Here is a 12,537-nt window from a genome sequence, read left to right as displayed (position 1 = left end):
GTTTCATCCCATTTGAACAAAGGCAAGGAAGGCCAGCAAAAATGCCATATCTGCTCGACACTTGATGATTTCTGTCCTAAGGGAGAAAAGGTTAGGCTATGTCAGAGCCCACATGCTTTTAGCCATTTATCTGTTCCTTCCAGTACTTGAAGGCTTTCATGCTTCCCAGGTCACTTCCTCAGGATCTCCAATGTGCAACAGTATCTAAGGATGAGGAGCTAATGGACATATCCAAACTTATGACACCCCATTACCAATTCATTTACTTCCCTGACATTTCAAAGTGATCTTCTACCTTTGTGACCTTTAGAACAATAGATTATTTATGTAGGTATTTCAGAAGATGTACAGTGCATTAAAATTACTGAAGCATTTCATAGACTGGTGGGGCCACAGGGAAGCCTCAAGTGTAAGGAAAATAGTGTTCCTCTTCCAGTTACTTTTGAAATGGTTTAAATCATCCACAGAATAAAGGTTACACTAATAAATGTCTCATTTGTTTTAAATGCTCTGAAATGTGAACACTTCTGTGGAACATATAAAATCATATACAGTAAATGGGCTATGGCGAGATACAGTGAATGGTAATCATTTCTTTCTGAGTTACTCTTTAATCCTCCTGCCCCTTGATGAAGTTTCAAATTGGTGTAGAGTAGGAGTAAAGGAAATTAACCCTGAATATTCATAGGAAGGACTGATACTGAACCTGAAGCTCCAGTACTTTGGCTACATGATGCAAAGAAGCAAGTCATTGGAAAAGCCCCTGATGCTGGGGAAGATTGAGGGCAGGAGGAGAAGGGGGTGGCAGAGGATGAGATGGTTGGATGGCATCACCAATTCAACAGACATGAGTTTGAGCAAGCTCAAGGAGATAGTGAAGGACAGGGAAGCCTGGAATGCCACAGTCTATGGGTTTGCAAAGAGTCAGACATAACTTAGTGACTGAACAACAAGGAGTGAGGAATATAGAGTGAGGCAGACATTGGGATCTTTGAGGTTGGAGGTAGTATGCAGTTGACTTCAATCTGGTTTTCTTTACTGCTGCTGCTACTGTTGCTAAGTCACTTTAGTCGTGTCCAACTCTGTGCGACCCCATAGACGGCAGCCCATCAGGCTCCCCCGTCCCTGGGATTTTCCAGACAAGAACACTGGAGTGGGTTGCCATTTCCTTCTCCAATGTATGAAAGTGAAAAGTGAAAGTGAACGTGAAGTCGTGTCTGACTCTTCGAGACCCCGTGGACTGTAGCCTACCAGGCTCCTCCATCCATGGGATTTTCCAGGCAAGAGTATTGGAGTGGGGTGTCATTGCCTTCTCCAGGTTTTCTTTACTAGCATGGCACAAAGGGAGGCTGTGAAGTGAATGTTATGGGTTCTCCAACATATTCTTCCATCATTTTCCTCCACATTCATTACAAGTATGGAATACCAACCATCTACAGTTCTCCAAACACGCCGTGCCTTTTGCGTGTTTTATCTGATATCCATTCCCTTGTCTACCTTCTCATCTTCTGTTTATCCTTTAAAACCCAACTACTCTAAGAAGCACACTGCTACACAGCAATCAGAATTTCCTCTACATTAACTCTGTATCAAGAATGTATTTTCACACTGTACACTGTAAAGTTTAACAACATGGATTCAGAAGTCAAACCATCAGATTGCAAACTGTGGCTTTATTGCATTTGTTGTAGAATCATGGGTAAATTTCTAAACCTATCTGTGTCTTTTACTCATATACATAAAAATGAAGATAAGAATTATTAATTTCACATGGTTTGTATAAAGCTTCTAAAATATATACATCAAAATGTTTTAAAGTAATACTTGGGACAAAGTGTTCAATAAATGTTATTAATAGCTCTTTTTCATTCTTTCACCATATTACATATATCACACAGAAAAAGAATACATGAAACCTCCTACATTAGGATCAGTTCAATTATTAGTATCTTAACTGGAATATTGTGGCTCTGTGCCACTCTAATTCAAGACTAAGTTGCCAATTCTTTGACCCCGTTTGGCATCAGTTCTGTAAAACTCTCAGGCCTCAGTAAGCTCAAGGAATATTGACTTTCTTTTCTTTTTTTTCCACAGAAAGGATGATTCAATCAGAGAAATAATATCCCTGGTCTTATATTTTCCTCCAAACATTATAATCTGGAGTTTTATGTCTTTGGAATGTTTTGGTTAAACCACAGTTCTAGAATCACATCTTACATGAAATGTGTCACTTCTCCAGTAAAAATAATACAAGCTATAAAACATTAGTAATATTTTTCATGAGTGCATCAATTCAATGAATTGTTCAAAGAGCCAACACTGTGCAACAACAGTGACTCACAACAGGTGCATATAGTAAGCCTGGAGCTGCCGGAGGCCCTGTGTGTCGCTTAGCAGAGGTCCTGTTTTTAGGAAAAGAAACAAAGACCAAGTGCCAAAAGGCAAGCTGAGCCATGGCAGAAAAAACAAAAGCGCTCTGAAAACATTCTTTGAACACTCAAGTTCAGCTATGTCACTTCTCATTTCTAAGATCTATTCAATAATAATAGCTTTTATTGCTAATAGTAAAACTTGTAACAGCAGTACCTGGCTTAAACAAGTTTAAGTATGTTCTGTAAACTTACCATTGGGGGAATACTGTTCATACATCAGATGAGTTTTCCCATCTGAAAATGGGCTGTAATATTATATTATGGTACTAATCAAAGGATCGGGTTCTTTTATTGCTCAAAGTATGTTCTGAGTACATACCACACTCCTGATGCCTCTGAGGCACTGGGATACAGTAGTGAAGTACAAATTAGATCTCTACCCTCATGGACCTCACCTTCTAGATATATGGAGTGATCCATGGGTTGGTACATGGTAGAAATGCAATAAAGACAGATCCTTCCCCTTTTATTCCTTCTGACATTATCTAGGTATTAGAATGCCTTTGTTGGCAATCCAAAGAAAAGATAATCTGATATTTAGGGAAAAGGAACTTTCAGCCATGAAGGTGGAAGATGTCTAGAACACAGTGCCTATCTTTAATTATTTGACAAAATCTCACAAAGCCAGAAATTAAAATACTTTATAAGTTTAAAAATAATCAAGCACATTATAAGCACTCATTGTATCTTAATATAAGTAATTATTTTAGTCAAGATCATGATTATCATGGCATCATTTCCAGGGACCATGTTTGGTTTTTTTCCCCCATATACACTAAGCCAAGGACAGCAAGGGCTTACATAAGCTTCAGTAGATTTCTGTTGATCAAAATAAGGCAGAATTGGCTGAGTAAATGAATGATATAAGATAACTATTTATCTTTCCACTGGAGCTTTTCTTTTTCTTTTTTAAAAAAATATTTTTTTTTTAATGTGGACCATTTTTAACGTTTTTACTGATTTTTTTTACAATATTGCTGCTGTTTTATGTTTTGGATTTTTGGCTGCAAGGCTTGTGGAATCTTAGTTCCCCTACCAGGGATTGAACCCATATCTCCTGCCTTTGAAGGCGAAGTCTTAAGCACTGGACCTCTGGAAATGCCCCTACTTGAGCTTTTCAAAGAAGCTCTGCAACCTCTTCACCAAAAGTCCTCAGCAAATAGAATACAGAATCTGATCAGGCTAAGTGACCTTTAGGGTCCTATTGCCATTCAGTGCTCAGATCCTTTTTCTATGATTCTATACTTCATCATGTTGTGTGTGTGTGTGTGTGTGTGTGTGTGTGTGTGTGTGTGTTTCAATTTGCAGCATGGAGCTCCTCTCCATTTGCATCAACATTACTGTGTTCTGCTCTATTAGTCTCTTAATCTCTTTGCTAATTCCCATATGCTGCTGCGCCATTTAATTAAGGGCTGCACTGCCGTGTGGCTGAAGCTGAATGTCCTCACCCACCGGGAGCACACTCAGGCTTATGAGAATGTAGAGGCTCTCACTTTGTGAGTGTTAGAAAATCTAGACTACTTTACATTTCCAAAATACTTTTTTGTGAAAGGAACTCATATCTGTATCCAATAGGATCAAGTTTAGACTTTTAGAAATGTTGATATTTGCTCTTAACATTTTTTAAACAGGGAAAGAATTATTATTATTTCAAAAGAGTTATTATGATTCAATAATTATTATTTCAAACAGGTAAAAGTATTATTCCAAAATACTGATACTGTTTTGTTAGAATTACCTAGTCCACATTAATCCTACTCCAGAAAGATCCGATGAAAGAGCTCATGATTTTTCCACACACAGAAAATATTTTTTTTCTTTTTATGTGCTTAGTCACTCAGTAATGCCCAACTCTTTGCAACCCCATGGACTGCAGCCCACCAAGCTTCTCTGTCCATGGGGATTCTCCAGGCAAGAATACTGGAGTGGGTAGCCATGCCCTCCTCCAGGGGATCGTCCCAACCCAGAGATTGAACCCCGGTCTCCCACATTGAAGGTGAGTGCTTTACTGACTGAGCCACCAGGGAAATGTTTCTTTTTATAGGATGTTCTATAAAATCAGGCAGAAACAGCATCTGTTGTGTTTCCAGGACATTTCCACTTCTGCAGTCAACAATGAAGAAAAGGAAGACATTATAAAAACCCACCAAAAAAGATCATTTCAAGCCATATTAATATGAGAGGTGATTGTTTTCTGTATTGCTTAGGGTACACCTGGAATATTGTATACTACTTGGGCTAATCCCAAATTTAGAAAGTGACTATTTCTTGACCGCCCTTTAAGTGTTTTCAAAGGACCTTAAAATCATGAATAATAAAACACATTTGCAATAACTGACATTTAGCCTGACAAAGGTAAAACACATCCTCAAAAGGACGTGACAGACTACCAGTTTAAGCCCCAACATGTAAAGAGCTTGAAAGTCATCATCCCATCCTAATCAGAAGAAAAAAATTATACAAAATGAAAATATTGACCTAAGTTGAGGCCATTTGTAATAAGAACTTAAGACAAACTACAGACTCCAAAGTATGGAGAGATAGGAAAATCTAGAGAAGCAATCAATTCAAGATCCGCTTACCTGGATCTTAAAGTGCTGGACTCAAAAATGGATAGAAACACTTAAATGGTAATTTTGATAAAGTACTTGAGGATAGACTAGTCTTAGGGAGGTCCCCATCTTTTCAAAGGGGAAACCTCACTTGGTTCTCTGCTAAAGATCTGAGAAAAAACCCCACGTGGCTCAGGAAGGAGGAAAGACAGAATAACTATTATGAATATTCCCAGAGCCTCCTCTTCAACTCCCCAGCGGTAAAGATTTTGCCAGGGCCATGTCCCAGAGCCATGGGAAATGGTATAAGTAAAGCTTCATGCATATTGCTAACTGAAATAGTCTAGCATGAAAAAGTCTACAAGTGGTATGATTTCAATTATAACATTCTGAAAAAGACACAACTATAGAGATCACAAAGAGGTCAGTGATGGCAAGGGATATAGTGGATGAGTGAGGGGAGTGGCAGGTTGAATAAATTAACCACTAGGTATTTTGATGGTGGTAAACACATGGTATACCACTACAACCATGAATGTAAATATTCTAGCATTTGTGAAAATCTATAGAACTTTACAGAACAAACAGTAAACCTTATTATATGCAGATTAAAAAATCAAAAGACTGGGAAATTCCAGGAGGGAATACACAATGTGAAAAAATTCATTATAGATACATGAAACAACTTCACTGAAAAGAATAGTAGAATAAGTTACTGGCACAATGAACTTTGGAAATGAATGGAGTCTATAAGACTAAAGGCCAAAAAACACGCACACACACACACACACACAAAAAACAAAACAAAACAAACTAAGCACTGTATTTTAGTTGATTAAGTTGTTCCTGTAGACATATGGGTTAAAAATCCTAAAACCACTGTGCACAATACTGGAATTAACCAAAAAAGTAAATGAATGCAAAATAGTGGGAGCTAGTCTTTGCACAGTTGGATATTCCAAATAATCAAGAAAAGACAAGAATGATCCATGTAGTAAAGGATTAGAGATACCAAAATGAACTCATGCTTAGCTCAGAATAGGTAAAGAATTATTTGTAGTTATTTGTATATACACAGATTCATATACACACATATAATTCTATACCTTTTTGGCTGAGAGGCGCTAGAAGTGAACATATCTTATTATCAATGAGCTCACCTAATAATCAGAACATGGTTTGTAATACTACTATGCAACAGAAAGAACAAGAAGTCCTTAGAGGCTTATTCTAAGTAAGACTAGAGCAGGAAACATATAAGACAAGCCTGGAGAATCTTATAGTGCCAAAAGTAAGGAAGTAATACATATACGTGCACACAGAAAAATTGAGGTATGTCAAAGAAACATAAGGATACACAGAATGAATTCCCAATGACCAAGGATGGAACAATATGAGCAGCACAATAAAGCACTAATCGGCTATAAAGCAATGGATAAGTATGAGACTCTGCTTATATAATTAACTGAGTAAATGATAGAGAGACAAATCTCATATTTACAAATCTCCCATCTATACACAATTCCAATCTTGTAGACCTTTCACCTTTAAACCACTTATTAAGTGCTGACTGCACATAACAATTGCCTTCCGAAAAGTACAATATGAAAAGGGAGAAAAAGAGAATGACTTTTCAGTGGAGAAACCTGGCAAACACCAACAGACAGCTGATCAATGTTAAAATCTACCATTATAGGTCATGTTGAAAGTATGTACATGTATGTATTAGGCTTCTCCAGAGAAACAGAAGCAATAGAAGGTTAGATAGATGATTATAGAAATTGACTCCTGCAATTACAGAGGCTAGGATGTCCTACAATTTTCCATCTGCCAGCTGGAAAACCAGGAAAATCAGTGCTATAGTTCAGCCTGAGTTTGAAAACCTGAGAATGAGGGGAGCTGATAGTGTAATTTCCAGTTAGAGTCTGAAGGCCCAAGAACCAGGATTGTTGATTTTCAAAGGCAGGAGAAAATGGATGTCTCATCAAATTTGTCCTTACTTGAGCTTTTGGTTCTATCCAAGTCCTCAATGGATTGGATGCTAACCTGTTTTAGTGAGGGTAGTATTTCTTTTTTAATTCAATTTACTGATTCATTAGTTAATCTCTTCAACAAACACCCTAATATACCCAGAAACTTCATGTTCTACCAGCTCTCTAGGCATCACTTAGCCCAGTCAAGTTGACACATAAAATTAACCAGCACAGTACTCTTGATATGATGAATGAGAATGAGATTTTACCTCTATGGTCTTCCTTGAAAAATCCATAACTTCCATCTAATTATGAGTAAAATATCATCAAATCCTCATTAAAGTCCATTCAACAAAATACCTGACCAAAATCCCCAAAACTATCGAGATCATCGTAACACGAAATGTCTGAGAAATCGTCACATCAAAGATCAGTTCAGTCAGTTCACTCAGTCGTGTCCTACCCTTTGCGACCTCATGAACCTCAGCACACCAGGCCTTCCTGTCCATCACCAGCTCTCAGAGTTTGCTCAAATTCATGTCCATTGAGTCGGTGATGCCATCCAACCATCGCATCCTCTGTCGGAGAAGCCCTTCTCCTTCCACCTTCAATCTTTCCCAGCATCAGGGTCTTTTCAAATGAGTCAGTTCTTCGCATCAGTTGGCCCAAGTATTGGAGTTTTGACTTCAACATCAGTTCTTCCAATGAATATTCAGAACTGGTTTCCTTTAGGATGGACTGGCTGGATCTCCTTGCAGTCCAAGGGATTCTCAAGAATCTTCTCCAACACCACGGTTCAAAAGCATCAGTTCTTCAGCACTCAGCTTTCTTTATAGTCCTACTCTCACATCCATACATGACTACTCAAAAAACTATAGCTTTGACTAGACGAACCTTTGTTGGCAAAGTAATGTCTCTGCGTTTTAATATGCTGTCTAGGTTGGTCATAACCTTTCTTCCAATGAGCAAATGTCTTAATTTCATGGCTGCAGTCACCATCTGCACTGATTTTGGAGCCCTAAAAACTAAATTCAGCTACTGTTTCCCCATCTATTTGCAATGAAGTGATAGGACCAGATGCCATGATCAAAGATAAACCTAAGAAAACTTGACAAATAAATGTAATTGGGTGTCCTGAATGGTATCTTGGAACAGAAAGGGGATTTTAAAAAACTGAGGAAAACTGAATAATATATGGACTTATGTTAATAACAATGTATCAGTGTCTAATTGTGACAAATGTATTATACTAATATTAGATGAAGAAACTAAATTTGAATAATTAGAGAATCTATCTTGAAGCATATGGGAAGTCTGTAATATCTTTACAATAATTTTGTGAACCTAAAACTGTTCTAAATTTAAAAGTTTGTTCAAAAATAAAAGAATATGGCTGTCATTTTGATATATTGGAGATCTCAGATGAAAGCTGTTGGCTTCGTCACAGCAATTTCCCAGACATGATTTAATCTAGCGTGTGATCACAGTCCAAATGTTGACTCAAAGCAAAAAAGAAATCACAACAAAAACAGTAACATTACACACATAAAAACACACACCTCACTATTTAGAAAAGTTTGAACTAAATGATAGTGCGATAGTCAAAGAATTCAAAGAAAAACTGAAGGATTAACTAACAGTGATTTTGTCCTAAAAGATTAATAGCAACATTTAAATGTTATATTGTTGTCTACAACAGCCTCTGGGCTCGCCCCTGTTTCTATTTATAAAGTTTTATGGGAACACTTTTTTAAGTGTATCTTCTATGGCCATTTTCATATTACAATGGCTGAGTTGAGTAATGGTGACAGAGTATGGCCTGCAAAATACTTATTATCTGGCCTTTTACAGAGAAAGTTTGCCAACCCATGCTTTAGACATCAATCTTTTGAATTCTTAAACACCATTATTCTACTTTCTCAACTTCTTCCCAAGATCCCAGCTTCTATGCTTACCCACTATCAATGTTCATTCCACATCCACTCTCTCCAAGAAGCTGTGTAATAAGCTGTTCTCTATAGTAAAAATGTCCTAAGAGCTTAGCCAAAGAGAGAGTGGACACTGCTTTCAAATATACAATGATGATCACACTAAAGTGTGACACCGAGTGCCTCACTGATTTGGTCTCTGATGACGGGGGTGAGAGTGAGCAACCAGGTAAGCAGCGAAGCGCACGATAGCATATGTAGCATTCCCTGCAGCTCACTGCTTTTAATGCATGTCAGCACTTCTGCCCTCAGACCTCATCTCCTACCAATGGTAGAAAGGCGAGGTCAACGCTGCAAGACTCACAGCTTCACAAATATGGGAAATATGGTTGCTCATCACTTGCTTCCAGCTTTCCCAATGGAATTTGCCTCGATTCATTCTCTACTCTTCCTTCCTCCTCTCGTCCTTTCTCCTTCTTTCCCCTTCCCTCCATCTTTTCATTTTCCCTGTAATAATTTCTTCATTTTTTTTGAGAATGTATTGCATGTGAAAGTGATATCCAAGTCAACAAGAGAGAACTGCTTCCTTCCTAAGGAACTCATTTTCATTTGGAATTGTCTGAAATTTCCTAAAAAAAAAAAAAAAAGTGTATTATGACATTAAATAGCATGTATGTGCTGTGCTTATTTGCTCGACTCTTTGCGAACCCATGGACTGTAGCCCGCCAGGCTCCTCTGTCCATGGGGATTCTCCAGACAAGAATATTGGAGTGGGTTGCCATGACCTCCTACAGGGGATCTTTCCAACCCAGGGATCAAACTCAGCTCTCCTACAGTGCAGGTGGATTCTTTACCATCTGAGCCACCAAGGAATCCCAAGAATACTGGAGTGGGTAGCCTATCCCTTCTCCAGGGGATCTTCCTGACCCAGGAATCAAACTGGGGTCTCCTGCATTGCAGGTGAATTCTTCACCAGCTGGGGAACTAGGGAAGCCCTATTAAGTAGTATAATAGAGGTATAAATAAGGATCTAGTATGAAGGATTCTTATAGAAATTGATGCTTGTTTTAATTGCTTCCTCCTACGAGGACCAGGTAAACAAGGTATTTAGTCTTACAAATTTAACACAAAGGCATCAGGACTAACTATTTTCCACATATCAGAAGAGTAGAAACAGTAATAATAAGTGTGATTATTCCTTATATTTGTATGGTATATACAAAGATAGTCTCATAGTTACTTTTATATTTGCTGTATCCAAAGCCAGGCTTGTGGGATATAAAGGATCTAACAGTCACAGGAGTGAAGTTTATTGTTTGCATACAATTCTGCCGCCATGTTATTCCCAAATCTCTTCTAAGATGCTATTTCCCACTGACTCCATTTACTCCCCACATTTCTTCTCAGCATGAGGCTCTCTACAGTTATACAATCTGACATGCACGGTTAAAGAAAAATATGCAATCCTTTCCACAAATTACATCTTAGAAATATGATACCTGTTATACAATGGTGCAGCCACTAGAAGGGTGTAACAGAGAAGCAAAATATACTATGCTATGATTATTACTCCTCTTTCCCAAGGGTCTCAAATCCAGACAAATCATCGTCTCTAAAATACCAGAAATGTATTTCCAAGAAAAATAATAGGAACATATGAACACCACTTGATAATAAACTTTGCTCCTTTATCTGCAATTTAGGATAATTCAGGCCAGTTCACAGTAATTTTTATATCCTCTATGCTCTTCCAAGGTATAAATAGTCTTAAGTGCCCCATGAAGATCAACATTGGTTCAGAAATCTCTTTCCTGAAGATATCTTTGTTCTTTCATTTTAGTTTCATGGTGACCTCTATACATTAATTTTTTTTTTTACTTTATTTTACTTTACAATACTGTATTGGTTTTGCCATACATTGGCATGAATCCACCACGGAGTGCACTGAATGATACAGACAATTTGGGAGAAAGTATTAAAGGGAAAAATTTATTTTCTTTACATATAGACAAGGTTGAAAAAGTATCTTTTAACTTCCTCATAACAGCTTTTATAAATAAATAAATACATCATTTAGCCAGGGAAATACTATTATATATAACTTCTAAACCAGGCATAGAAGATGATTAATTAGCTCCATTTTCTACCATATTAAGACAGGAAAATATCCTTCAGAAAAGAACAATGCTTTGGATATGTTACAAATCACCCAGTTCTCTCATGTTTTTTTTTTTCCCTTTTGCTCTTCAGTCACAAATGTCAAGACTCTAAAATGCCTCATGAAATACAATGTTTCTGTTAACTCTGTTAAAAATTCACTCAATGAATATCTTCTTGCTCAAAAGTATGTTCATTTCCTCTAGCTACAACTGAACAAGGAGAAAACATGATTTCTGAAGTCTGTGTTGCAGTGGGCATACATCAAGGTTGAATGTACTTACTACACTAGAAAATCAGCTTTCCATCTTTTATTATTATTTTTTAACTTTCACACTACTATCACATTCACGACACTCCTGGCTCAAGATGCATGAGGGTTTTGTCTGACCAAGAAAACATCTGTAACCCCACTTGGGTGTCCCACAGTTTATCTCAATTCTGACACAATCTACCCAAGATAGTATCAGAACCCACAGGTTAAGGGCTTGGACACAACTGCTCCCACCCCACTTCAGATGCCAATAACAAATCCAGGTTGTCACCTGTCCTCCTCCATGGGTTTGATTAATTTGCTAGAGGGGGTCACAGAACTCGAGGAAAATTCTTATGCTTACTGGTTGATCAAAGGCTATGAAAAAGATACAGATGAACAGCCAGATGAAGAAGTCCATAGGGTTGAGTCTAGGAGGATTAAGTCTCAAGAGCAGGTGCTTTTGTCCCCATGGAGTTGGGGTGTGTCACCCTCCTAGTACTTGAATGTGCTCACTCACCTAGAAGCTCTCTGAAATCCATACCATTGGGATTTTTGTGTAGGCTTGCTCACAAAGGCATGATCAAATATTAGCTTCATTCCCTGATCCTCTCTTCTTTAGAGAAGTGGAGGGTTGTAGGGCTGAAAGTTTCAAGCATCTAATCGTGGCTTGGTCTTTCCTGTGACCAGCCCTCATCCAGGAGTCCACCCAGAGTTGCCTCATTAAAACAAACAACACTCCTATCACCCAGGAAATTACAAGGGTTTCAGGAATGCTGTGTCAGGAACTGGGGTCAAAGATCAAGTAACAGATAGACAGCCTAGAAATAAACCTATGTATCTACGGGCCAGGAGTTGGTGATGGGCAGGGAAGCCGGATATGTATATTTCATGGGGTTGCAAAGAGTCGGACACGGCTAAGCGACTGAACTGACAGACTGACTGACCTATGGTCAATCTACAACAAAAGAAACAAGAACATACGATGGAGAAAAGACAGTAAATAAATGGTGCTGGTAAAACTGGACAGTAACACTTAAAAAAAAGAAATTAGAACATTGTTTAACAGCATACACAAAAATAAACTCAAAATGGACCAAAGATCTAAACGTAACACTAGGTACTATAAAACTCTTAGAGGAAAGCATAGGCAGACACTCTTCACATAAATCACAGCAATATCTTTTTGGATCCATCTTCCAGAGTAATAGAAATAAAAACAAGAATAAATGGGGCCAAATT

At 37.9% G+C, this 12,537-nt stretch overlaps 1 long non-coding RNA gene across 1 annotated transcript in view; it reads right to left on the bottom strand.

Moving 5' to 3' along the window:
• LOC138419827 (uncharacterized) overlaps nucleotides 1-12,025 on the bottom strand; it is a 109,354-nt gene extending 97,329 nt beyond the window's left edge. The window contains exon 1 of the long non-coding RNA XR_011249085.1: nucleotides 11,816-12,025. This is a non-coding gene — a long non-coding RNA (uncharacterized lncRNA). The remainder of the gene's footprint in view (nucleotides 1-11,815) is intronic.
• Nucleotides 12,026-12,537: the final 512 nt, after the last annotated feature.

This window comes from Ovis canadensis, chromosome 14, assembly GCF_042477335.2.
Source record: "Ovis canadensis isolate MfBH-ARS-UI-01 breed Bighorn chromosome 14, ARS-UI_OviCan_v2, whole genome shotgun sequence".
In the NCBI taxonomy this organism is placed as follows: Eukaryota; Metazoa; Chordata; class Mammalia; order Artiodactyla; family Bovidae; genus Ovis; species Ovis canadensis.
This window is presented reverse-complemented; position numbering and strand designations above follow the sequence as displayed.